This window comes from Bos taurus, unplaced genomic scaffold (assembly GCF_002263795.3).
Source record: "Bos taurus isolate L1 Dominette 01449 registration number 42190680 breed Hereford unplaced genomic scaffold, ARS-UCD2.0 Leftover_ScbfJmS_905, whole genome shotgun sequence".
Lineage (NCBI taxonomy): Eukaryota > Metazoa > Chordata > Mammalia > Artiodactyla > Bovidae > Bos > Bos taurus.
Window position 1 is genome coordinate 6,007 of NW_020192192.1, and position 26,933 is coordinate 32,939.

The 26,933-nt window shown below is 38.4% G+C and overlaps 1 pseudogene; it reads right to left on the bottom strand.

The window, feature by feature from the left end:
- Positions 1–736: 736 nt before the first annotated feature.
- Positions 737–17,302, bottom strand: LOC132344797 (frizzled-3-like; annotated as a pseudogene).
- Positions 17,303–26,933: the final 9,631 nt, after the last annotated feature.

Consider the following 26,933-nt stretch of genomic DNA (forward strand, 5'->3'; position numbering starts at 1 on the left):
CACATTCCCATTCTCAATGCCATCATCTACTCACCTATAGAACATGCTTTGAAAAAATATGAAAAAGATGTTCTTGTGTTTAAAGAGTTCACTGTCTACTAGGGGAAAGAGACAAGTAAACAGAAGTTATCTATAATGCGTAAGTACTTTAATAAAGTGAGCAAGTCACTTAACATTTCTAAGCCTCAAATGAGATAGGTGTTTAAGAACTCTAAATTACAGAGGGAACTTGAATAAACCATCTCTAAGGTCCTCTCTAGATCTAAAATTCTGTGATTATCCGATGTCTTTAAATTAAAAGATAAATCACAAAATATTCAGTATGCAAAAAAGAAAAACTAAGACCAACTAAAAGATGAAACTGTTTGTACAAATGCATTCTAATTTTTTTTCAAAACTGTTAAAACTTCAGTTCTAAGTATCAGTAAAATTTCCACAGACACTGTCTTTTAATCAACATCTTCCCCTCAAACCTGCAGACTTCTAAGTAATCAACAAGCAACTATTTTGTGATAACAGAAGTAAAGTGCTTAAAAGCCCATGGCTTGGACTCACGGAAGTGATCTTTTAAAACGAAGATGTTAACAGAAAAGTGTGTATGACATTCTTATTACAATAAATTTGTTCATTAACTTCACTTCAAAATTTTAATGTTCAGGTTTTTCATGAAGAGTTAAAAAAAAAAAAAAGAAAAACAGCTAAGATTAGCTCTTTTCACTGTTAAATATTTTGAAATTTAGAACAAGGTTTCCCTGACCTTATATGGACATGGAATGTGATATGCTCTGCAGCGTTCTTGTATCCACGTTGTTTCCCAGATGCCGCGGTAAGCTTGCTCATAAAAGTAGCATCCAATTACAACCATGAGTGGTACGAGATACAGAGTGCTGAAAACACCAATCCAGATCATAAACTTCACCAGTTTATCCTGGTTCACCTTTTGTAATGGAATCTCAACTCGCACTCTGTTTAGGGATATAATGCCGGCTAAAAGGAGTGAAACCCCAAATACCACATACAGGCAGAGGGGTGCAAGAACAAAATACCTCAAGGCATCAACATCATAGAGGCCAACAAAACACACGCCACTGATACTGTCACCTTCAATTTTATTCATCGCTAAAAGGATGATGGTCAGCGTTCCAGGGACGCCCCACACACTGGCATGGAACAGCAAGGCTTCCTTCCCAATAGCTTCACTACCCGACTTTGGCACAGCTGCCAAGAACCACATGATGGTAAGAATCACCCACCAAATGCTGCCAGCCATAGTGAAAAAAATAGAGTATCATAAGGAGCATGATACAGGTTTTGTTATGAGATCCTTGGGTGACTGTGGAAGCCTTATACTGTGCAGGGCTGGATGAATTGCAGGCGACTCGGTCCTCAAGCAAAAACCCAATAAAGAAAATTAATAACACCATCATGTAGCAGACGGCATAAATTCTAACGGTTCTTTCAGAATACTGGAATCTTATCACATAAATCAAAAAAGTTAAAAAAGTAAACAACGTGGCGGAGAGGCAAATGACTGAAATCAATCCTATGAAATACCGAGCAAATGAAAGCTCTTCTCTCCTAAAGTACATATTTGGACAAGGAGGTGAACAATCACGCATGTGCAAAAAGCAACAGCCAAGATCAGGATCAATTTTCAACTCTCAGGGACACCAAAAGCCATAGTCCCTCTGCACTGCCACTGAGGCTCCTTCAGTAGGATCGCCAGCTAAATTCAGGTCCACCAGCCGAGGATACGGCTCACCACAATCTGGGAACCTAAAAACACAAGACAAGAATCATTTACTTATTGGGAACCTAATGATTTGGATTTCCACATTTAGCAGTTGTGACTTATTTATGCTTATGTCCTTGGAGAACATTACGGTATGTCGAAGAGATAATGCAAATATCTTGCTTGTGGGTCATATGATGAGATATTCCACAGTTGGCAAAAAAACAAAAAATGTATACTTAAGTTTGTTTCGGCTTCAAAAAGATTATTCTTTATTAAAACAGGCATAGCCATTAGTAAATAGTGTAATTAATACTATTTATTTAGGACACACAGTTTACAGTAAGATTTCAGACTATAAATAAGTATATATAAAATAAACATACACAAATAAAAAGCTTCAGTAGAACAGTAGCTAAGTGTTTTTTTTTTAACATTTAATTACAAGATAGTCCTCAATTTACCCCAGACTCCAATAGAACTTTCTTAAAAATAAGAGGTAAAAATCTTCCCTAGAACAAGATGGTGGAGGAGCAGGTGGACATGGGGTACATCTCTCTCCAAGGATGCATCAGGAATACGCCTTCAAAGACAGAAGTGCGTGCAGAACACCAGCTAACAGGTTAGGGACAATAGTACCTGACCAGTGGAAAAGAATATATAGAACCACGCAAAACTTGGTAGGACGAAGGAACTATGGGAAAAACAGGAGTGTTAGAAGGACTGGACCTGCCCTCGGTGGGTGGGGGAACTGAGGCAGGGGTCCAATCCCTGCATGGGGCAATTGTCTGAGTCAGAGGAGAAACATTTAAGGCTGAGAGTGAAACAGCTGATCTGTGGCAGCCTAAATGGAATAAGAATCAGACAGTCCTTACTACAGCCATACACACCCCGGACAGGGACACAGGTCCCCTGGAAGGCCCAGCAGCTGGGAGCTGGAGTTAAGGATTGTGCTGCAATCCCAGGGCGAGGGCTGCTGTTGAGTGCGGAGAGATGGACTGAGGAGTTGGGAGGGAAAAGAGAAGGATTGAGGGGATATGAGGGAGGAAAGCCAGGCAGCCACAGAAGCAAAGCGATACTGCTGAGTCAGGGGTAGGGGATGGAGCCATCACCATAGCGTCTCTCCCTCAAAATGCCAGCATCGGCAGCTGGCCCATCAAATGCCTGACACACTGCACTACAGAGCAAGACCCCACCCAGAGTGCCACTTTAAGTGCCAGGGGCGCCAACCTACAGACTAGGATCCCAACCAGGAGGGCCCCTCTATGTGCCTGACACACCGAACAACAGAGAAGGACCCCAGGCAAGGTAGCCCTCTAAGTGCCTGAACAGGCAGAGCTACAGATAGGCCTTTTGATCGCCAGCTACAAGAGGCTCGAAAAAAGACTCTGATAGGGACTTAACTCCTGCAGTGGAGGCAGTCCGTGTCCTTGCACACTTGGTGCTGCCAGGGTCCCTGCAAGCCAAGCAGCTGCATCACCTTCATGCTCAACTCTCACTGGGGCAGAGCTGCCACAGGCTAACAAAGTCTTGCATCTATGCCCACAGGGTCACTTCAGTCATGTGCAGCTCTTTGCCGCCCTGTAAACTGTGGCTTGCCAGGCATCTCTGTCAGGGAGGAGAGGGTTCTCCAGGCAAGAATCCTGGAGCGTACTGGCCAATACTGGTTGCCATACCCTTCTAGAGCACTGTATTTCCTGCTGCCCTAGCAGCCAACTCCCCTGAGTACCTGGTGCTGCCAGAACCCTTGCGCCCTAAGCAGCTGCACCACCTCCACACCTGGCCCTCACAGGGGCAAACCCAAGCCCTCCAGGGCAGCCCCGGGAGGAAACCCCAGTGGATGACCCACATATATAGGTGGAAATGTAACCACAGTTGAAACCCAGGGGCAGTGTGGCCAAGGAAGAAGACCTAAAACCTTACCACCAGCTGTACAAGCTGCAGATTAAATCCACACGATCAACTAGGAAGACTCTGTCTCTATGGAACAGAGAAAAGGTCATTGAGAGCTCCCACAAAAGAACACTCACTAGTTCTGATAGCATGGACACTGGAGGCAAGAACACACTGGAGTAGAACCAGATTAGAATCTGATCTGCCCCCACAGCAGGTCCAAAGTTCAGCACAGTGGTGGAGGGCATCCGAGGCGGGTAAAGTGGACTATGACTCCCAGCAATGACTCAAGAAAAACACTTATTATTCTTATTTTTTGACTTGTTCTGTAGATTCTTTTGGATTTTTTTTTCTTTTTTTCTCTTTTTTATCCCCCTCTGTTGTAGCTGTCGATTTTACTGGCACTGTGAAATCTAATTAAGCTTTTGAGCTTTATTTTTTCTAGTCACACTTTTTACTGTTATAAACCTCTGCCTCTACGTTGGGCTTCTGCGGTTCTGTGGAGTTTTCCTCCTTTTTTAATTTTTTAAACCTATTTTTATTTTTTCTATATTTCTCAGTTTGCTTTTCTTATGGTTCTTTTCCCCTAGCAGTTAATCTTTAACATATATAAATCTTCTTTATCTACCTTTATCTAACTTTGCATATCTATTCTTTCTTTTGTTTCTTTCTCTCCTTTCCTCTCAACATAGTTGTTAGTTTTAGTTTCAATGCTTTATTCCCCAGTTGGCACTTTGCTTTAGTTTTGTTTTCTAGTTTGTGCTTTGGCTAGTTTTGTTCTGGTAGATATAATTTTTGGTTTCTTTTGTTCACTGGGTCAATCTACTGTACTTTATTTTTGCTGGACTTTTTTGATTTTGCCTATGGGTGTGTTGGAGAAGGAAATGACACCCTACTCCAGTACTCTTGCCTGGAAAATCCCATGGATGGAGGAGCCCGGTAGGCTACAGTCCATGGGGTCGCTAAGAGTTGGACATGACTGAGCGACTTCACTTTCACTTTTCACTTTCATGCATTGGAGAAGGAAATGGCAACCCAGTCCAGTGTTCTTGCCTGGAGAATCCCAGGGACGGGGGAACCTGGTGGGCTGCCGTCTATGGGGTCCCACAGAGTCGGACATGACTGAAGCGACTTAGCAGCAGCAGCAGCAGCATGGGTGTGTATGTATATGTGCATATTCAGTCACACTTTTTAATGTTGTTATAAACCTCTGCCTCTACATTGGGCTTATGTAGTTCTGTGGAGTTTTCCTTTTTTCTTTCTTCTTCCATTTTTTTTCTTTTCTCCTCTTTATAATTTTAGTTTTTTAAAACCTATTGTATTTTTGGCATATTTATCCCTTTCTTTGCCTTTCCTACTGTTTTTTCCCCTTGCAGTTAATCTTTGATGTATATAGATCTTCATCTATCTCTATTTAATTTGCATATCCATTCTTTCTTTTCTTTTCTTCCTTTCCTCTCAACATATTTGTTAGTTTTGTTTTCATTGCTCTATCCCCCACTTGGCACATTGCTTTAGTTTTGTTGCCCAGTTTGTGCTTTAGTTAGTTTTGTTCTTAACTGGTAAATATAATTTTTTATTTCCTTTGTTTGCTGGATCAATCTACTGTACTTTATTTTTGTTGGACTGTTTTGACTTTGCTCATGGGTGTATAAGTTTATGTGTATTTTATATAAGTTATGTGTAATTTATATAATTATTTTAACTATTATTTGCCTGATTTTGTAACTGCCATTTGTCTGGGGTTCATCTTTGGTTTCTCATTTTCGAATATTTGTTTTAATCTCACTTAATGCCATAACAAACCACTGTGGAGTCTTTGTTTCTGACCAGAGATCAAGTCTTGAACTTTTGGAGTAGGAGCACTGACTCCAAGACCCTAGACTACCCGAGAACTAACCGTAGGGAGTATCCAATAGTGAGAACTCACACAAAGGAAACCACTTGAACACAAGACCCGGCACCAACCAACCACCAGTAGCACCCTGTGCAGGACGCCTCATCTAAACAACAAACAAAACAAAAATACAAACTCAGTCATCAGCAGACAGGATTACCACCCCACTCAGCCTTACCCATGAGAGGAAACACAAACAAACAAACAAAAACTCAGCACAAATCTCACTCTACACAAAGCTTACACAACCACTGGACCAGGCTTAGGAGGGCAGAAACCAAAAGAAATAATTCAGCCTTCTTCAAGGAAAGAATTCAACTTCGCTTGAAGCCTGGGAAAAGGAGACTTCAAACACAACAAGTGAAGAAAAAATTATGAAAAGGCAGAAAAATACTACACAAATGAAGGAGCAAACCAGAAACACAGAATTCCAAATAAATGAAGAGGAAACAGACAAACTACCTGAAAAACAATTCAGAATAAAGATAGTAAAGATGATCAAAAACCTTGAAAACAAAATGGAGAAAATGCAAGAATCAATTAACAAAGGCCTAGAAGAATTAAAAGAATGAAAAGAACTGAGGATAGTCTCAGAGACCTCTGGGACAACAGCAAATGCACCAACATTCAAATTATAGGGGCCCCAGAAGAATGAGAGAAAAAGAAAGGGTATGAGAAAAATTTTGAGAGATTATAGTTGAAAACTTCTCCAACGTGGAAAAGGAAACAGTCCATCAAATCCAAGAGGCTCACAGAGTCCCATACAGGATAAACACAAGGAGAAACACGCCAAGACAAACACTAATCAAAGTAACAAAAACTAAACACAAAGAAAGAATATTCAAAGCAGCAAGAGAGAAGCAACACGTAACATACAAAGGGAACCCCATACACTTAACAGCTATCTTTCAGCAGAAACTCTTCAGGCCAGAAGGGAATGGCAGGATATATTTCAAGTACTGAAAGGGAAAAATCTACAACCAAGATTACTGTACCTGGCAAGGATCTCATTCAAAATTGATGGAGAAATAAAAAGCTTTTCAGACAAGCAAAAGTTAAGAGAATTCAGTACCACCAAACAAGCTTTACAACAAATGTTAAAAGGACTTATACAGTCAAGAAATAGAACAGAAGAGAAAAGATCTAAAAAAATCAACCCCAAACAATTCAGAAAATGGCAATAGGAACATATATAGCAATAATTACTTTAGATGTAAATGGATTAAATGCTCCAACCAAAAGACACAGACTGGCTGAATGGATACAAAAGCAAGACTCATATATATGCCATCTACAAGAAACCCACTTTAGACCTAAAGACACATATAGACTGAAAGTGAGAGGATGGAAAAATATATTGCATGCAAACGGGAAATAAAAGAAAGCTGGAGTAGCAATCCTCATATCAGACAAAGTAAAGAAAAGTACAAGAGATAAGGAAGGACACTACATAATGATCAAGGGATCAGTCCAGAAGGAAGACATAACAATTCTAAATATCTATGCACCCAACATAGGAGCACCTCGATACATAAGACAAACACTAACAGACATAAAAGGAGAAACTGACAGGAACACCATAATAGGAAGAGACTTTAACACCCCACTCACACCAATGGACAGATCATCAAAACAGAAAATTAATAAGGAAACACAAGTCTTAAATGACACATTAGATGCGATGGATCTGATTGATATCTTCAGGACATTCCGTCCAAATGCAGAAGAATACACCTTCTTCCCAAGGGCACATGGAACATTCTCCAGGCTATACCACATCTTAGGTCACAAATCAAACCTCAGTAAATTTAAGAAAATTGAAATCGTATCAAGCATCTTCTGCAACCACAACGCTATGAGACTAGATATCAATTACAAGAAAAAACCTGTAAGAAACACAAACACAGGGTGATTAAACAACATGTTTCTAAATCACCAACAGGTTACTCAAGAAGATAAAAGGGAAATAAAAAAATTCCTAGAAAAATATGACAACGAAAACATGACAACTCAAAACCTATGGCATGCAGCAAAAGCAGCTCTAAGAGGGAAGTTTATGACAATACAATCCTACCTCAAGAAACAAGAAAAACGTGGAATAGACAACCTAACTTTACACCTAAAACAACTGAAGAAAAAAGAAAAGTCCCGAAATTAGTAGAAGGAAAGAAATCACAAAGATCCAAGCAGAAATAAATGAAAAAGAAATGAAAGAAACAATAATAAAGATTAATAAAACTAAAAGCTGGTTCTTTGAGAAGATAAACAGAGTGACAAATCTTTAGCCAGATTCATCAAGAAAGAGAGAGAGAAGAATCAAATCAACAAAATCAGAAATGAAAATGAGAGGTTACCCCAGACAATGCAGAAAGACAAAGGATTATGAGACTATTATGAACAAAATCGGAGAAGGCAATGGCACCCCACTCCAGTACTCTTGCCTGGAAAATCCCATGAATGGAGGAGCCTGATAGACTGCAGACCATGGGGTCACGAAGAGTTGGACACGACTGAGCGACTTCACTTTCACTTTTCCCTTTCATGCATTGGAGAAGGAAATGGAAACCCAGTCCAGTGTTCTTGCCTGGAGAATCCCAGGGACGGGGGAGCCTGGTGGGCTGCCGTCTATGGGATCGCACAGAGTCGGACACGACTGAAGTGACTTAGCAGCAGTAGCAGTATGGTAATAAAATGGATAACCTGGAAGAAAATGACAGATCCTTAGAAAACTTCTATCTCTCAAGACTGAACCAGGAAGAAATAGAAATTATGAACAACCCAACTGCAAGCACTGAAATTGAAGCTGTGATAAAAAATCTCCCAAAAAACAAAAGCCCAGGATGAGATGGCTTCAAAGGAGAATTCTATCAAACATTTAGAGAACATCTAATACCTATCCTTCTAAAACTCTTTCAAAAATTGCAGAGGAAGGAACACTTCCAAACTTATACTACAAGGCCACCATCAACCTGATACTAAAACCAGACAAAAACAATTAAAAAAACAAAACAAAACAAAAAAAAACAAACAAAAAAACCTCCAGGCCAATAACACTGATGAACAGAGATGCAAAAATCCTCAACAAAATTTTAGCTAACAGAATTCAGCAACACATCAAAAAGCTCATACACCATGATCAAGTTGGGTTTATACCAGGAATGCAAGGATTCTTCAATATATGCAAATCAATCAATGTGATACACCATATTAACACATTGAACAAAAGATCATATCATCTCAGTGGATGCAGAAAAAGCCTTTGACAAAATTTAGCACCCATTTATGATTAAAACTCTTCAAAAAGTGGACACAGAAGGAACCTTCCTCAACACAGCAAAGGGCATATATGATAAGTCTACAGCAAACATTATTCTCAATGGTGAAAAACTGAAAGCATTCCCCCTAAGATCAGGAACAAGATAAGGGTGTCCACTTTCACCACTATTATTCAACATAGTTCTGGAAGTCCTAGCTATAGTAATCAGAGAAGAAAAAGAAATAAAAGGAATTCAGATCAGAAAAGAAGTAAAGCTCTCACTGTCTGCAGATGGCATGATACTGCACATAGAAAACCCTAAAGACAGTATCAGAAAATGACTAGAGCTAATCAGTGAATTTAGCAAAGTTGCAAGATACAAAATCAATACACAGAAATCACTTGCATTTCTATATACTAACCATGAAAAATCATGAAGAGAAATTAAGGAATCAATCCCATTTACCACTGCAACAAAAAAAATTAAATATCTAGGAATAAACTTACCTAAGGACACAAAAGAACTGTACAGAGAAAAGTATAAGACACTGATGAAAGAAATCAAAGACGACACAAACAGATGGAGCCATATTCCATGTTTCTGGGTAGGAAGAATCAATATTGTGAAAATGACTATACTACCAAATGCAATCTAAAGATTCAACGCGATCCCTATCAAATTACCAATGGCATTTTTCACAGAACCAGAACAAAAAATTTCACAATTCATATGGAAACACAAAAGATCCCCAATAGCCAAAGCAGTCTTGAGAAAGAATGGAGTTGGAGGAATCAACCTTCCTGACTTTAGATTATACTACAAAGCTACAGTCATCAAGATAGTATGGTACTGACACAAAAATAGAAATATAGACTAATGGAACAAGATAGAAAGCCCAGAAATAAACCCATGCACCTATGGTACCTTATTTTTTACAAAGGAGGCAAGAATTTACAATGGGGCAAAGACAGGCTCTTCAATAAATGGTGCTGGGAAAACTGGACAGCTACATGTAAAAGAATGAAATTAGAACACTTCCTAACATCTACACAAAGATAATCTCAAAATGGATTAAAGACATAAATGTAAGACCAGAAATTATAAAACTCTTAGAGGAAAACATAGAACACTTGATGACATAAATCAAAGCAAGATACTCTATGACCCACCTCCTAGAGTAATGGAAATAAAAACAAAAGTAAACAAGTGGGACCTGATTAAACTTGAAAGCTTTTGCACAGCAAAGCAAATGATAAGCAAGGTGAAAAGACAGCCCTCAGAATGGGAGAAAATGATAGCAAATGAAACAACTGACAAAGGATTAATTTCCAAAATATACAAGCAGCTCATACAACTCAATGCCAGAAAAACAAACAACCCAACCAAAAAGTAGCAAAAGACCTAAAGAGACATTCCTCCAAAGAAGACATACAGATGGCTAACAAACACATGAAAAGATGCTCAACACTGCTCATTATTAGAGAAATGCAAATCAAAACTACAATGAGATATCACCTCACAGTGGTCAGAATGGCCATCATCAAAAAATCTACAAACAATAAATGCTGGAGAGGGTGTGGGGGAAAGGGAACGCTCTTGCACTACTGATGGGAATGTAAATTGATACAGCCACTATGGAAGATGGTATGGAGATTCCTTAAAAAACTAGGAATAAAACCACCATATGACCCAGCAATCCCACTCCTAAGTATATACCCTGAGGAAATCAAAGTTGAAAAAGACCCATGTATCCCATTGTTCATTGCAGCACTATTTACAATAGCTAGACTATGGAAGCAACCTAGATGTCCACTGACAGATGAATGGATAAAGAAATTGTGCTACATATACACAATGGAATATTACTCAGCCATCAAAAGGAAGGCATTTGAGTCAGTTCTGATGAGGTGGATGAACCTAGAACCTATTATACAGAGTGAAGTGAGTCAGAAAGAGAAATATAAATATTGTATTCTAATGCATATATATGGAATCTAGAAAAATAGTACCGAAGAATTTATTTATAGGGCAACAATGGACAAACAGACATAGAGAAGAAACTTAAGGACACGGGGAGAGGGTAGGAGAGGATGATACATTTTTCACCACCTCAAATTCTATTTTATTATGCCTGTGGTAGAGCCCAAGAAATCTGCATTTTGACAATTTTCCAGACTTGAGAGAGTATCACACGCACAGTACAGAAAAAAACGGATGTGCTGCAGACATTCTCACATGATCGGAAGTACTGTTCTCATGAACTTCCTGCATTTTCAGTTTTCTTGACAGCATGAGTTTCTAAGCCTTCAGACTCCCATCAACTAGATATTCAGTAGTTACATGGATCAAATAGTTTCCAAGAAACTGTCACTGATATTAAGTTTGCCAAATACATGTATAAACTTATACTGAAGCTGATTAATACAAACCATTTTCTTCACAAGGCTTGGATTATAAAGCCAAATGACAGAAACATTGCACAGAGACATTTATTAGAACTCTGTGGTAAGCCAGGGCTTTAAGAGAAAAACACCTAAACAACACTCTTGAGTTCAAAAGAAGGCACAAACTTGTAAACACAATACAAAATACAGCAGCATGATGTATGAAGCAATCAAAATTAGGAGAGACTTCATGTCAGTCCCTCAACACAGGATTTTTGAACTAGTATTTGCCAGTACTGCCAAAATGGCAATCAGTATTCTAACAAAAAAGGCGAGCAAAGGCACAGAGGTTCGAACAGGGTGTGTTTAGTACTGCTGGGGCACGAAGAGTGCATGAACTGTAAGTACAAGAGGTAAGCACTTTCAGAAATATGTGTGTGCATGTGTGTGCATACACACTGGTATAAACATATCGATGGATATATCTGTACATCCAACTGCCAATTCACCACATACACACTCCTTACGTTTTAATCCTTCCAAAACCAAACTCTTGATTTCCACTCCTTAGATTCTACATTTTCACAAATGGTAACCCCATTCTTCTAGTTGCTCAGGCTGAAACCCTTGGGATCCTCCTTGAAACTGCTTCTGTCATGTCCATCTCACAACCTACCAGCACTTCTTGTCATTTGACTTGGCAACGTATCTAGAACCTGAACACTTTCCATGTCCTCCACAGCGTCCACCTAGTTTGAGCTATTAGTACCTCATCCTTGGATTTCTGGAGTGGCTTCCAGTTCATCTCCATTTGTACACAAGAACCAAAGCGATCCTTGAACCAGAGTGATCCTTGAAAGACACGCCACCCCTGTGCTCATCATCATGTTTCTTCTGCTCAAAATCATCTAACTCACTCAGAATCAAATCCAAATTCCATAAAGGAGCTCTAAACACACCCCCAACCCCAGTGCTTTCTGATCGTATTTCCTTCCCTTCTCCCTTACTCACATGGCTCTAGCCTCTGTCGTTTCCCTGTTGTTCTGTGATATAACCAGCACGCTTCCACTTCAGAGCCTCTGCACGTGTTGCTCTGCTTCTTCTGCCTGGACTGATCTTCCCTAGATATCTGTATCATTTGTTCTCTCATTTCACTCATGTCCCTGTCACAGTGTCTCCGTCTTAAAAAGGACTTCCCTAATATCTCCATACTATATCACTATCACCTAACTATTCTTTGTTATTGACATTCATTGCCATATGACATCTATTTATTTCCTAGCACTTAATTCTATTCTTTCTTATTGGCATTCACTGCTATCTGACATTTCTGTTTATTTATATCTTACCATTACAACCATCATTAGAACTGTAGCTCCATAAGAACAGACCATGTTTTGTTCACTACTCATCTTCACTATCTGGAATAGTGTCTAGCACATGCTGGTGCTGCTGCTGCTGCTAAGTCGCTTCAGTCATGTCTGACTCTGTGTGACCCCATGGATGGCAGCCCACTGGGGTTACCCCCGTCCCTGGGATTCTCCAGGCAAGAATATTGGAGTGGGTTGCCATTTCCTTCTCCCATGCATGGAAGTGAAAAGTGAAAGTGAAGTCACTCAGTTGTGTCTGACTCTTACTGACCCCATGGACTGCAGCCTACCAGGCTCCTCCGTCCATGGGATTTTCCAGGCAAGAGTACTGGAGTGGGTTGCCATTGCCTTCTCTGGTCAAGCACATGGAAGACATCCAATTAATATTTGCTGAATGGATAACTGTTGACTAAATATTTGCTGAATTGATGACTGTTGACTAAATATATTCATATAGCCCTTACCCAACTTAACAGCTTCCCTGCTGCCTCAACTGGTAAAGAACCTACCTGCTAATGCAGGAGACGCAAGAGACGTGGGTTCGATCCTGGGGTCGGAAAGATCCCCTGGAGAAGGAAATGGCAACCCACTCCAATATTCTTACCTGGAAAATTCCATGCATGGACAGAGGAGCCTGGTGGGCTATATATATCGTCCATGGGGTCTCAAAGAGTTGTACATGACAAAGCGCTCACCCCACATACAAGTTAATTAGAAAGATGACTAGAAGGAGTACGGAAGACATTTGAGCTGTACAAAATTGAGAGCAGAGATATCTGATGAGCCATAACTAAAACCAGATAAGGCAGTGAGAATGAGACAGCAATGAAATGAGCTAAATAAAAGCAACAGAATCTACAACTGACTGGATGTGGGAGCTTAGGTCAATGAAGGAGGAATATGCCTTCTAGGAATTAAAAAAAAAAAATGAGCAAGGAGTAAAATCAATTTTATACATGTTGAAGTTGAGGTACTTGAGACAAATTCAGGTTAGGATATCCAATGGCTGCTTGTTAGGCAGATTTGGAACTTACCAGAAAGATGCCAAGGCTATAGATTTGTATTTAGGAGTCATCAGCATGTGAGTAACAGTTAAAATCAGTGAGATGAAATTACCCAGGGGAAGCATGTAGAATCAAAAAGAACAGAAACAGATTGCTAAGAAGCACCAGGAAGAAGAAGGCGCAAGAAAGGAAATTAAGAAGGACTGGACTGAGATGTAGCAGACCACAATAGTGTGCACAAAATGCCAAAGTAATTTTCAGGAAAGGAGGACAGACTGAGGTTGAGGGGAGTAAGGGTCTAATATGGAATAAAGGTGAAATGAAATATAGGTTTGAAGTGAGTGACATAGATTTGGTGTAAGTGCTGAGGAGAATGAATAGAAACTTTCCTGTTGACCACACTGGAAACTGACTAAAGACAAAGAGCAAATAGAGCGGCTATGGTTTAAAATGTCTATCAATAGGAGAACGGATAAGCAAAATACAGTAATCTATACAATGGAAGACAAGAAAAAGGAAAGAACTATTAATGAACACAAAAACATTAATGAGTCTTGAAAATAGAGCAAAGAAGAGCAATCTTAACTCAAGCAAAATAAGAGTTATACAATGTATGACTTTATTTGTATGAAGTTCTAGAATACACAAAGTAATTCTCTAGGAAGGATGCTAAACAGTAGTTGCTTCCAGAGGATGATATAGACATGGGCTGACTATCAAGGAGCATGAGAGCATGAGGTAATGGTAATGATCCAGTTCTACACCCTTCTAAGGATTTGACTCTCTAAGCTGCAGATTTTTATCAAAACTCATGTGCTATCTTTAGATTTGTGCATTTCCCTGTAAAGTTTTAAATAGGAAAAAAAAAAACTATAGACAAATGTTTGGTGAAGGACCTGATAAAATATTTGTGAGGACAATACCTGTTGTCTCTAATTTATTTTGAAATACACTCAAAGAATAATGTAGATGAGTGGATCAATAGAGGGATGGACAGATGTGATAAATATAATAAAACAATGATAGAATCTGGACTATAGTAAAAAAAAAAAAAGGAGCGGCTATAGTTTAAATAATTAAATATGCAGCATATTTAATTTGTAAGAAATTAATTGAATTGGTCCAGCTAGAGATCTGAACAAGCACAGTAGACAGAATACATCGAAATTGTTAGCAAAAGTACTATTTTATGTGACAGACAACAAAACTTAATCTAAGTAAGAAAAGAAATGAGATCAGGAAGGGAGCTATTAGGAAAGGTGAGAGCAAATCCCCAAACTTTGGGGTATCCATAAAACTGAAGAACAGGTGCAGTATGAACAAGGATATGAGAGATGTGGAAGAATGAAAGGTTATTATGAAAGATCAGTTTGTCAGAACTTAAGTAAGAATTCAGAGTTAGGCAATTCCAGGCAAAATAGTGAGGACATAAAACAGATTTAATACTATCAAAACAGAGATCATAATGACATTTCTATAACTGTACATAATCTAATAAAATAAAAAGACCATCAAACAATAGGAGTTAGACACAAAACATAAAATAGGATTCCTGCCGAGGTAATTCATAACTGTTGTTATAAATACCAATAAATTTAGATTTCTAAAAGAGGAACTATAAACATTATAAAGTTTTGGGGAGACAGCAGATGAATGGTTTGATGGGTTAGGGTTAGGGTTAGACAAGAGAGTATGTCAAATAGGTGGAAAATAGAGTAGACAAATAAAAGAAAGCAAACTGTCAGTGAACTGACTACAAGTAACTAATATATGTTTTAAGTTTCTCCATCTATCAATGACAGTAACAGCATAGGCTTTTTACCTATCTCCAAGGGCTATTGATGGTTGACTCATTGGAAAAGACTCTGATGCTGGGAGGGATTGGGGGCAGGAGGAGAAGAGGATGACAGTGGATGAGATGGCTGGATGACATCACTGACTCAATGGATGGGAGTCTGAGTGAACTCTGGGAGCTGGTGATGGACAGGGAGACCTGGTATGCTATGACTCATGGGGTCACAAAGAGTCAGACACGACTGAGTGACTGAACTGAACCGAAGGGCCATTGACAGATGATAAATAAAATTAATTTTAAACATGAAGGAGAAAAAAAAGTGTTCTGTGCAGCACTGCTCATAATAGCAAACCCTTGGAAATAACTTAAATAACCATCAGTAGAAGATGGCTAAATAACTACAGATAATAATATTAACACAATTGGCCATTACACAGCAATTAAGAGGAAAGAACCAGACTAACAAATAGAAACAACAGATACAGATATAAACACAGATACATAAACAACACTATATATTTCTCTATATATGAAACCTAAAAAAGTATATAATGTTGCTTATGGATATGTTTGTAATGTATAGTAAGAGTATAAAAACAAACATAAGAAGAATTAACAACAAATTCAACATAATGATTATCTCATCTCTGCGGAGAAAAGAAGGAAATGAAATCAAGATGGATACTAATGAAGGAATCTTCAACTCTACCTGTACTGTTTTATTTCTTTAAAAAAGAAATCTGGGGCATTCCCTGGTGGTCCGATGGTTAGGACTTGGTATTCTCACTGTCTGGGCCCCAGGTTCCATCCTTAATTGGGGGAACTAAGATCCTGCAAGCCATGGGGGATCTTGGGTGTGGCCAAGAAAAAAAAATCTGAAGCAAACACTGCAAAATATTATTGGACAAAGCTAGATAGTGAGAGTTTTATAGCTATTCATCTATGCTTTATCCTTGAAACATTTAAGAAAACAAAAAAGGCACATTATAGTATAAAAAATGCAGTATTACTACCATACACGTTATTACTAACAATTATGTTCTCTTATACAAATCTATAGGACTGTCAGGTAAATATCCTCAAGACTTTAGGAACTGCTTACAATCTATATATTGGAAATGATCTGAAAAGTATCTGACATTTTCTGGGTCTGGGTATGTTAATACATGACAGTAAAACAGAACCAAGGGACTTTCCTGGCAGTCCAGTAGTTGATTCTGTGCTTCCAGTGCAGAGGCCATGGGTTCTATCTCTGATCAGGGAACTAAGAGCCCACATGTTGCATGGTCAAAAAAACAAAATTGAAAAAAAAAAGAAAAGAAAGAAAGAAAAATAGAAATGACAGAACTACTATAGTCATTAACACTGAAATCATAAAGATATTCAAGTCCCATTAAATCATTAAAGATATTTAATAATGAGGCAACAAATGATTATGTTCTCTATATCTTCTCATTTTTTATAAATGGCATTACTTTTATAACCAGGAAAAAAAAAAAAAGTAAGGGAAAGATATCAACAATCAATATCTTGATTATGTTTTTCTTAATTGTTTTTAAAATTTCTTCATAGAAATGTTTTTCTTTTTCTACCTTTTTCATTTCATTCCAAATTCCTAAGGAAATGAACAGCTCTGAGGCATGAAACTTCTGTTCAAAATTATAAGTAATATACACACTTTGAAAAGTTCTTAAAAACTGATGAACTAGAAGACAAATAATTTTAAATATGCTGCAAAAGAAGCAATGGTCCATGAAAAATCTATGATTTTCACACCTACTGCATTCCATATCTTCAGGCCAAGCAACACCAAACAGCTCCATGAGCTTCAAACACTCACTGTGAGCCCGCTGACAGAACCTATGGCAGGGAGGTGTGACACGACTGTATTCCACACAGATAGGAGCACAGAGTGCACAGGGAGATGGCCGGAAACCCCGAGAGCAGTCCAAATTCACCACTGGGCGGAATGGCCAGGAAAAAGTTCAAATCAGATCATTAGATGGAGAGTTGTATGTATACAAGTCAAAGTTTTCTTCATATATAATATGGCAATATTCTTGTTTTTTCTGTTTTGGAAGATTTCTGAAGGCAATTAAAATTTTCTGAAGGTAAATTTTTGTTATTTTCAACAAAACCCTCTTCACCCTACCCCTAGAGATTCTGAATTGGTTAAGTATGAGGTGCATTGTAGAATCTATATGGATATTTTCATTATTACAGGTGATATTAATGAAAAGGCCTGGCTGAAAACAACAAATAACAATACAGTCCATTTTACACACAAAAATCCACAAAAGATATGCGTAAATGCTCAGAAACCTGACTAATCACTGCTTGGTAATGGGATTACAAGAGATTTCAATTTTGTTTTTCTTATGTACTTCAATTTCTGTATTTTTGTCAACTAACATGTATCAATAGGAGAGGAGGATGAAAAATGAAAGAAAAGGAGAGGAGAGGAAGAGTAGTCATTACACATAGTAGTACATATTTTGAGGTGGGAGGTAAAGGAAGAGATATCACTTTGGTCTCATATTTTCCTGTTCTTTTTACATTAAAAGAAAAATTTAAAAACATACACTAGAGTTCTTTGAACTCTGAAATCACAAGATGTAAACAGAGCTAACACTGTAAGCTGATATTAAGGAAACAGAAAAAATAGTGGCCCCAAACATAAAACCATGCTAAAATTATCATCATACCCACAGGAATAGATCAATTATTCCAAGAAATGTACATCTGGGCTTTTGACTACCAAATTTTTTTTCACATGTTTATGTAACCGGTTTCAGAGTGAGAGAGTAACAGGCAGGAAGGCCAGGGGTCTCCAAACGGAGGAAATAGCCTGCAAGTGTCAGACATTTTTCTCTCTCTTAAGGGGCAGGAGGAAACAAACTAGCCATATTTTTTCTTTCTCTATACAAATTGAAAAGGAGGTTTCCCTTAAAATACTGTGTTGCCATAATGACACCCGGTTTCACCTGAAGTTAACCAATGCCTTTTTCTTATGGGAATGTTTGTCTTAAGCTATGCTAATGTACTATGCATTTACCCCCAAACTCTGTCTTCAAGTTGGTTCTGCCTCTTGGCTCAGAACCTGCTTGACAAACCAGTATGTTAGACTTAGATATTGTTCCCCTAATCTATGTAAATGAAACTATTTGCATGGTGGTCTGCCCTTCTTCAAGATTCAAATTAATCATTTTATGGCCCAGGATAAACCATTTAGTGCCAAGATTATCCCAAAATGCATCTTATGGGCGAGGGCCCTGGTGCCATTCTGAATTTTAAGACATTCCTTTCTTTCATTAACAGACTGCTAATGACTATATAACATCCAGCTGAAGACTAGCGGGCGGGTATTCTTCTGCCCCCTTCTGATGCCTATGTCAGAAGCTTTCTCTATCTCCTTTATACTTTAATAAAACTTTATTACACAAAAGCTCTGAGTGATCAAGCCTCATCTCTGGCCCCAGATTGAATTCTTCTCCTCTGGGGGCCAAGAATCCCGGTGTTTTTGTGTGATTCAACAACAACCTTTCAAGGGTCATTGCTGATTTTTAACTAATAATATATTCTCACCACAAGGCCTTTCCACTAAGACTCAATCAATTTATTTCTACATTTATATAAAACATTTTCCAGAAGACTTCTATACTCAACGCAGTCACAAAACCAAGAGTCACTTAGAGAAACTGGTGTTAAAAGAAGTTAATTGTATAAGAGATGTGATAACTGATACGTAACTATATGTGACAATCACTTTACCAATTATATTAATATATAAAATAACACTACATATAATATTATATATATACACTATATGTAATAAATAGAACATACATTTATATATAGTAACATATAACAAACTATATGCAACCAGCACTTCCAAGCATGAAGAAATAATTTTAAATTAATAACTTTAAATTAAATCAATGTTCCCATCAAGAACATTTTCAAAATATAGGAAAAGTTTTAAAGTATCTATTGAAGGCTACTAGGGAACTACTGAAGGAAAAGAACTAGACAGACCAGGAATCAGAGAGCAGGAAAGCCTGATAAGTGTGGCCACTTCTCCAAGGAGGTATCTGTTGAACCTGGGTGTAAGGCAAGAGACTGAGAAGCAAGTTTTGCTCAGGCTGATGCCAGAGAACCAAGAAACCAGCAGGGCTCTAGTAGTCGAGCAAGACCATATATAACTGAATCACCTTGCTGTACCCCCTGAAACTAATACAACACTGTTAATAGATGATGCTCCAATATAAAATAAAAATTAGAAGGAAAAAAAAACAAAAAAAAGACTACAGACAAAATTCAAAACAAAAGTGACAGATGGGTCAAAAGGGAAGTTCCTTGGTTTGGGCCCTTCAAGATATTTGAAAATTCTGGAGATGCACAGGGCAGGAGGTTAAAAAGCTAAGCACAAAACCTCTGAAAAGCAGAGTGGAGATTTTGGCAGCATTATCAGTATGAGGAAACATAAATTAGAGGCTCAAGTCCAGCTAGGGGAAACGAACATAACTCACTTGCAGCTGGAAGCCCCTCCCCTGAGTGACCACACTTCAGCAGTGGGGGCAAATGACAGGGAGGCAGAGACCGATCAAAACTGAAACCCAGCCTCAACTCAGCTCAGTCCCAAGACTACATGAGAAATATGTTGGAGAAAATAAAAGATGAAGGATTCCAGAAAATTGGAATCTATCATAAGAAGGGCCAAATGGAAATTCTGTAAGTGAAAAATAAATGATGACATTAAGAGCTCATTAGATATACCAGAAGAATGAACTGGCAAAATGGAAAACAAGGCAATAGAAAATATCCAAACCAGAAGCACACAGATCAAAACCTATGGAAAAATACACAAAAAAGCATAACAGATGTGTAAAACACATGAAAATGTTTAGGATATACATAACTGGAACCTCAAAAGTGGGAAGAAAGAATGAACAGAGGCAATATATAAGAAGATGATGGTCAAGAATTTCTCAAAGCTGATTAAAGACAACCCATATTCAAAAAGTTATGCAAATCCCCAGAAGAATACATACAAAAGATATACCTAAGCATATCACATTTAAACTGTGGGGGAAAAAAAGAAAAATATTGTAAAAGCAGCCAGTGGCGGGGGAAAAAGATATCTTACCTTCAACAGAACAACTACTGCTGGACTTTGGAATGCTAGAAAACAACAGAATGACTTATTTAAAGAGCTAAGAGAAAGCTGCTCACCATAATACTATGGTCAGCAGAAATAACCTTTAATAAGTGAAGGCAAAGTAAACACATTTTCATATAGGCAAAAACAGAAAAATTACTGGCCCAAACCTACACTAAAAGATAAAAGTAATCTAAGATGAAAATTCAAAAGGAATTAAAAGCCACAAAAGACGTGAATATGTGGGAAAACAGAAATGAATATTCTCTGCAAAAACAAAAAATAATGCCTTAAGAGACATATAAAATACAAAATAATTATGTGTAATAATAAAATGATAAAGACAGGAGTCAGAGGAACACTAATGGGAGAGTGATCCAAGTTATTATTTGTATTAGAATACTGTAAGTCAAGAGTACATATCATAATTTCTGGGGTAAGCAATAAAAGAATGCACAACTAACTAGGTAATCAGAGAGAGAAATACAATAATACAAAAGAAGTCAAGACAGGAGAGAGAAAAAGAAAAACAGTTTGGAAAAACTGAAATCGAATAATAAGATGGCAGATATTAACCCAAGTACATCACCAATTGCATTATATATAAATGAACTATCGACTACATAAGAGAGTAAGATTGCTGGACTAGGTACAAAAAAAATTTGCTGATAGGAATGTAAAATGAGGCAACCACTATGGAGAACAGTCTGGTGACTATTCAAGCAGTTAAACATAAAACTGCCACGTGATCCAGAATTCCACTCCTAGGAATATACCCCAAATAATTTTAAATCATGTCTAAGCAAAAATAACCCTGCTTATTTAACTTATATGCAGAGTACATCATGCAAAATGCCAGACTGGACAAAACACAAGCCAGAATCAAGATTGCTGGGAGAAATATCAAGAACCTCAGATGTGTAGATGGCACAACGCTTATGGCAGAAAGCAAAGAAGAACCAAAGAGCCTCTGGATGAAAGTGAAAGAGGAGAGTGAAAAAGTTGGCTTACAACTCAACGTTCAGAAAACTAAGATCACGGCATCCAGTCCCATCACTTCATGGCAAATAGGAAAACAATGGAAACAGTGACAGGCTATTTTGGGGGCCTCCAAAATCACTGCAGATGCTGACTGCAACCATGAAATTAAAAGACACTTGCTCCTTGGAAGAAAAGTTATGAACATCCTGGCATAATAAAAAGCAGGGACATTCCTTTGCCAACAAAGGTCCGTCTAATCAAAGCTGTGGTTTTTCCAGTAGTCATGTATGGATGTGAGAGTTGAACTATAAAGAAAGCTGAGTGCCAAAGAATTGATGCTTTTGAAATGTGGTGTTGAAGAAGACTCTTGAGAGTCCCATGGACAGCAAGGAGATCAAACTACTCTGTCATAAAGGAAATCAGTCCTGAATATTCATTGGAAAGACTGATGCTGAAGCTGAAACTCCAATACTTCCACCACCTGATGGGAAGAACTGACTCATTGGGAAAACCCTTGATGCTAGGAAAGATTGAAGGCAGGAGGAGAAGGGGACCACAGAGGATGAGATGGTTGGATGGCATTGCCGACTAAATGGACAGGAGTTTGAGCAAGCTCTGGGAGTTGGTGATGGACAGGGAGGCCTGGCACGCTACAGCCCATGGGGTTGCAGAGAATTGGACACGGCTGAGTGACTGACCTGAACTGAAGCAAAAATGTGCATATGAATGTTCACAACAGAGTAGTGTTATTCATAATAACCACAAAGAGCAAAATAAAGCAAAAGCAAGCAAAGGAAAGGAAATAATAAAGAAGAGAAGTCAATGACACTGAAATCAGAAAATCAATTTTATAAAAAAGTCACGCAACCCAAGAGCTGGTTCTTTGAAAACTTTAGTACAATTGATAAGGTTCTAGTATGAATGATTTAAAACGACAGAGAAACACAACTTAACCAATATCAAGAATGAAAAAGAGGGTACCACTAGACACTGTACCGACATTAAAAATATAATAAGGAAAGACTTCCCTAGTGGCCCAGTGGTTAAGAATCCGCCTGCCAATGCAGGGGACACAGGTTTGATCTCTGGTCCAGGAAATTCCCTCATGCTTCAGAGTGACATTCCCGTGTGCCACAACTACTGAAGCCCACACACTCTACAGCCCAGGCTCTGCAACGAGAGAAGCCACCACAATGAAAAGCCTAAAACAAAGAGTAGCCCCCACACTCTGCAACTAGGGAAAGACTGCACGCAGCAATGAAAACCCAGCACAGCCAAAACTAACTTTCACTTTCCAATAAAAATGTTAAAAACACCTAAGTAATAATACAAACAACTCTATGCATATAAACCAGACAATTTAGATGAAATAGACCAATTCCTCAGAAGTCAAACTGCCAAAACTCACCCAAGATGAAACAGATAATCTGAACAGTCCTATAACTATTCAACAAATTGAATTTGTAGTTTAAAATCTCCTGAAAAAAGATATTCAGGCCTGATGCTTTCATTGGTAAAATCTAACAATTTTAAAAGAATACCAATTCTACACAATCTCTTCCAGAAAACAGCAGAGAACTAATCCAAACAAATTCTATGAAGTCCGGATTACTTAATATTCAGTTCAGTTTAGTTGCTCAGTCGTGTCCAACTCTTTGAGACCCCATGGATTGCAGCAAGCCAGGTATCCCTGTCCATCAGCAACTCCCAGAGTTTACTCAAACTCATGTCCCCTGAGTTGCTGATGCCATCCAACCATCTCATCCTCTGTGGTCCCCTTCTCCTCCTGCCTTTAATCTTTCCCAGTATCAGAGTCTTTTCAAATGAGTCAGTTCTTCACATCAGCTGGCCAAAGTATTGGAGTTTCAGCTTCAACATCAGTCCTTCCAGTGAATATTCAGGACTGATTTCCTTTAGGATGGACTGGTTGGATCTCCTTGCCACCCAAGGGATTCTCAAGAGTCTTCTGCAACACCACAGTTCAAAAGCATCAATTCTTCAGCACTCAGCTTTCTTTATAGTTCAACTCTCACATCCATACATGACTACTGGAAAAACCATAGCTTTGACTAGACGGACCTTTGTTGGCAAGTAATGTCTCTGCTTTTTAATATGCTGTCTAGGTTGGTCATAACTTTTCTTCCAAGGAGTAAGTGTCTTAATTTCATGGCTGCAGTCACCATCTACAGTGATTTGGGAGCCCCCCAAAATAAAGAGTGTCACTGTTTCCCCACTTATTTCCTATGAAGCGATGGGACCAGATGCCATGATCTTAGCTTATTTTCTGAATGCTGAAATGATCTGAAAAAGAAAATGATCTTATTTTCTGAATGTTGAGCCTCAAGCCAACTTTTTCACTCTCCTCTTTCACTTTCATCAGGAGGCTCTTTAGTTCTTCACTTTCTGCCATAATGATGGCATCATTCATCTGCATATCTGAGGTTATTAATATTTCTCCCGGTAATCTTGATTCCAGCTTGTGCTTCCTCCAGCCCAGCATTTCTCATGATGTACTCTGCATAGAAGTTAAATAAGCAGGGTGACAATATACAGCCTTGACATACTCCTTTTCCTATTTGGAAACAGTCTGTTGTTCCATGTCCAGTTCTAACTGTTGCTTCCTGACCTGCATACAGACTTCTCAAGAGGCAGATCAGGTGATCTGGTATTCCCATCTCTTTAAGAATTTTCCAGAGTTTGTTGTGATTCACATAGTCAAAGGCTTTGGCATAGTCAATAAAGCAGAAATAGATGTTTTTTCTGGAACTCTCTTGCTTTTTTGATGATCCAGTGGATGCTGGCAATTTGATCTCTGGTTCTTCTGTCTTTTCTAAAACCAGCGTGAACATCTGGAAGTTCATGTTCACATACTGTTGAAGCCTGGCTTGGAGAATTTTGAGCATTACTTTACTAGCCTGTGAGATGAGTGCAACTGTGCAGTAGTTCGAGCATTCTTTGGCACTGCCTTTCTTTGGGATTGGAGTGAAAACTGACCTTTTCCAGTTCTGTGGCCACTGCTGAGTTTTCCAAATTTGCTGACATATTGAGTGCAGCACTTTCACAGCATCATCTTTTAGGATTTGAAATAGCTCAAATGGGATTCCATCACCTCCACTAGCTTTGTTCGTAGTGATGCTTCCTAAGGCCCACTTGACTTTGCATTCCAGGATGTCTGGCTCTATGTGAGTGACCAGACCATCGTGATTATCTGGGTTGTGAAGATCTTTTTTGTATAGTTCTTCTGTGTATTCTCACCACCTCTTCTTAATATCTTCTGCTGCTGTTAGGACCATACCATTTCTGTCCTTTATGGAGCCAAACAATCTTGCTGTTCCAAAGAATAGCAAGGAGAGATAAGAAAGCCATCTGTCTTCAGTGATCAGTGCAAAGAAATAGAGGAAAACAACAAAATGGGAAAGATTAGCGATCTCTTCAAGAAAGTTAGAGATACCAAGGGAACATTTCATGCAAAGATGGGATCAATAAAGGGCAGAAATGGTATGCACCTAACAGAAGCAGAGGATATTAAAAGAGGTGGCAAGAATACACAGAAGAACTCTTTAATATTAAAGCAAAACAGAAGTGTGTTAGTCGCTCAGTCATATCTGACTCTTTGTGATCTCGTGGACTGTAGCCCGACAGTCTGCTCTGTCCATGGAAAGCTCCAGGCAAGAATACTGGAGTGGAGTGTCATTCTCTTCTCCAGGGGATCTTCCTGACCCAGGGATTGAACCTGTGTCTCCTGCATTGCAGCCAGATTCTTTACTGTCTGAGTCACCAAGAAAGCCCAACAAAGATAATACAAAAGATGAAAACTATAGACTAATACCACCCCCTTAAAAATGCAAAAATCCTTCATAAAATAGTAGGAAATCAAGTCCAAAAATATACTAAAAGTATTACACAACACCACAACTTAGTAGGATTTGTTCCAGAAATCCAAAGCTGGTTCAATATTCCAACATTAGTCTAATCCACCAAATCAACAGGCTAACATAAAAAGAGAAAAATCACACGATTATACCAAATGATGCAGAAATAGCATTCATGATTTTAAAAGTTTTCAGCAAACTATGGCAAGTAACTTCTTCAACCTGAAAAAGTATATATAAGAAAACCCTATAGTCAACATCATACTTTGTGGTGAAACACTGGATTTCTATCTTCAATGTTGGAAACAAGGGAAGAATGCCTAGTCCCACCACTCATATTCAGCAGAGTACTAGAAGTCCCATCAGCACAAAACAAGAAAAGGAAATAAAAAGTGTAGAGAGTGGAAAAAGAAAACTGTCCCTTTTTGCATGTGACATTACTGTCTACATAGAACATCCCAAGGGATCTCAAAAAAACATTTTTAAATTAGTAACAACAACAAAAAACTAATACAATTTGTTAGTCCTAGAATGAGTAAGTTCAACAAGGTTGCTGAATACAAGAAAAACATACCTAAAAATTTAATTTCTGTATACAATTGTATTTTTATACATAATGAACATGGAGGAACAAAATTAAAACAATACATTTATAATCACATTTATTTTCTAACAATGAAACACCTGGGTATATACTTAACAAAACATGTATGTCTTCTATGCCAAAAACTATAAAATGCTGATGTAATCAAGGAAGATATAAATAAATGAACAGATATATGTTTTATTAGTTTGCTAGGGCTGTTATAACAAAGTCCCTCAAACTGAGTGGCTTAACCAACAGAAATTGATTGTGTCACATTTCTGGAAGCTAAAAGTCTGAGATCAAGGTGCTCCAGAGGATACTCCCTCTAAAGGTGATAGGGAAAGATATGTTCCAGGTATCTTTCTTAGTTTCTAGTAGCTCCTTGCCTTGTGGCAGCACAAACCTAGCCTTCACAGAGCATTCTCTCCATGCTTCTACATGAATCTTCCCTCTATGTGTACCTGTGTCCAAAGTTACCTTTTACAAGGACACCTGTCATACTGGAACAGGAGTCCCTCACTACTTCAGTATTAATCTGTCTTAACTAATAACATTTAGAATGACCCTATTTGAGGTACATTCTGAGGTACTGGAGGTTAGGGCTTATCAGGGGGGCTCAAGGGACTCCCCTGATGGCTCAGACAGCAGAGGATCTGCCTGCAATGCAGTCGAACCAGGTGCAATCCCTGGATCGTGAAGAGCCTCTGGACAAGGGAATGGTTACCCACTCCAGTATTCTTCCCTGGAGAGAATTCCATGGACAGAGGAGCCTGATGGGCTACAGTCCATGGGGTCACAGAGAGTCAGACACGACCAAGCGGCTAACACTTTCACTTTTCAGGGGGACTCAAGTCAATCCATAACAACACTGTTTATGGATTGGAGATTCCACATCTGACCTCTAGATTTAATAACATTTCTGTCAAAATTCAGTAACACTTTTAGTAGTTAAAGACAAGCTTATTTTAGATTTTATATGGAAAAGAAAGTAGAATAAAAGAAAC